The sequence below is a fragment of the Populus nigra genome, chromosome 2, assembly GCF_951802175.1.
Source record: "Populus nigra chromosome 2, ddPopNigr1.1, whole genome shotgun sequence".
Classification (NCBI taxonomy): domain Eukaryota; kingdom Viridiplantae; phylum Streptophyta; class Magnoliopsida; order Malpighiales; family Salicaceae; genus Populus; species Populus nigra.
In genome coordinates, this window is record NC_084853.1 from 19,934,722 (window position 1) to 19,937,221 (window position 2,500).

Consider the following 2,500-nt stretch of genomic DNA (forward strand, 5'->3'; position numbering starts at 1 on the left):
TCGTCAGGGGGGCACGCTGACGAAAACAGGGGCTGCGGAGTGGAAAATCGGCAGCGCAGATTTTTCGACGAACAGGGGCTGGACCGGCCGGGCCAGGCAGGAAAATTCGTCAGGGGGGCACGCTGACGAAAAGAGGGGCTGCCGCGTGGAAAATCGGCAGCGCAGATTTTTCGACGAACAGGGGCTGGACCGGCCGGGCCAGGCAGGAAAATTCGTCAGGGGGGCACGCTGACGAAAAGAGGGGCTGCCGCGTGGAAAATCGGCAGCGCAGATTTTTCGACGAACAGGGGCTGGACCGGCCGGGCCAGGCAGGAAAATTCGTCAGGGGGGCACGCTGACGAAAAGAGGGGCTGCCGCGTGGAAAATCGGCAGCGCAGATTTTTCGACGAACATTCGTCAGGGGGCCACGCTGACGAAAAGAGGGGCTGCCGCGTGGAAAATCGGCAGCGCAGATTTTTCGACGAACATTCGTCAGGGGGGCACGCTGAGGAAAACAGGGGCTGCCGCGTGGAAAATCGGCAGCGCAGATTTTTCGACGAACATTCGTCAGGGGGGCACGCTGAGGAAAACAGGGGCTGCCGCGTGGAAAATCGGCAGCGCAGATTTTTCGACGAACAGGGGCTGGATGCTGGACCGGCCGGGCCAGGCAGGAAAATTCGTCAGGGGGGCACGCTGACGAAAAGAGGGGCTGCCGCGTGGAAAATCGGCAGCGCAGATTTTTCGACGAACAGGGGCTGGACTGGCCGGGCCAGGCAGGAAAATTCGTCAGGGGGGCACGCTGACGAAAAGAGGGGCTGCCGCGTGGAAAATCGGCAGCGCAGATTTTTCGACGAACAGGGGCTGGACGCTGGACTGGGCCAGGCAGGAAAATTCGTCAGGGGGGCACGCTGACGAAAACAGGGGCTGCCGCGTGGAATGGCAGCCTACACGCAGATGCGAATTCGGCAGCGCACGATGGCTTGAGCAGGTCATGGGTTCGACTTGGCGCGATCTGAAACCTGGACGAGGGACTGTCGACGCTGGACGAGCCAGCGCGGTGGCCTGTCGTGCCCCGTTCAGGGGGGGCCTGCCGCGGAGACAGCCCTCGCGGGCTCGACAGCGCAGGCCAGCGTCCCCGACGTCGCTGGCCGCGGCAGGCGAGCTGCCGGGGTTCCCGCATTCCTACAAGAAAACGTCGTGCTTTCCACATGAAACCAATCCAGTAAAATCAGCCATATTTTTATGAGGCTGCCCACTGAATTTGGGGTCATTCCGGGCCGGTTCCTAGTTTTGCGGATTTACTCGATTTCTAATGGTAGGAAAATTAAAACAAATACTTCCCGACCTCGAAAAATTCTGGGAAAATTAATGAAGGTGGATTGGATTTTTGCCAACCTCTGTGCAAAATTTCAGCTCAAAATACCAAGAAATGAATTTTTTAGAGGGGGGGTGACAGCTGGGACCTAGTAGTGTCTCCCCCTGCCAGAGCTGCAATGACACTTATTGCTCTTTAGGGAGCCACCAGGCCGGCGCCCCTCAAAGACCACACGCGCGCGCGCGCCCGCCCGCGCTGGGCGCTGGGGCGCTGGGGCCTGAGGGCCTGGGGCCCTTGGGGGCCCTTGGGCGCTTGGGCGCGCGCGCGCGGCCCCCGCAGCCATGCCGCGCTGCGCGACGCGCGGACAGCCCCTGCTGGCTTGCTCTCTCGCCCGCGGGGGGGCTGCCTTCGGGCCCTGGCCCCCCGCGTTCTGGCCTGCCCCCTGCGTGGGAGAGGCTAGGCGCTGCAGGGGCCAGCCCGACGTCGCTGGCCGCGGCAGGCGACAGCCCCTGCTGGCTTGCTCTCTCGCCCGCGGGGGGGCTGCCTTCGGGCCCTGGCCCCCCGCGTTCTGGCCTGCCCCCCGCGTGGGAGAGGCTAGGCGCTGCAGGGGCCAGCCCGACGTCGCTGGCCGCGGCAGGCGACAGCCCCTGCTGGCTTGCTCTCTCGCCCGCGGGGGGGCTGCCTTCGGGCCCTGGCCCCCCGCGTTCTGGCCTGCCCCCCGCGTGGGAGAGGCTAGGCGCTGCAGGGGCCAGCCCGACGTCGCTGGCCGCGGCAGGCGAGCCGCCGGGGTTCCCGCATTCCTACAACAAAACGTCGTGCTTTCCACATGAAATCAATCCAGTAAAATCAGCCATATTTTTATGAGGCTGCCCACTGAATTTGGGGTCATTCCGAGCCGGTTCCTATTTTTTCCGATTTCCTCGATTTTTAATGGTAGGAAAATAAAAAAAAATACTTCCCGACCTCGAAAAATTCTGGAAAAATTAATAAAGTTGGATTGGATTTTTGCCAACCTCTGTGCAAAATTTCAGCTCAAAATACCAAGAAATGAATTTTTTAGAGGGGGGGTGACAGCTGGGACCTAGTAGTGTCTCCCCCTGCCAGAGCTTCAATGACACTTATTGCTCTTTAGGGGGGTGCCCCCTGACTGGCCATGGGGCGCGCTGGCCTGGCGCCCATAGGCCTGCCGCGGGGGATATGTGGGCT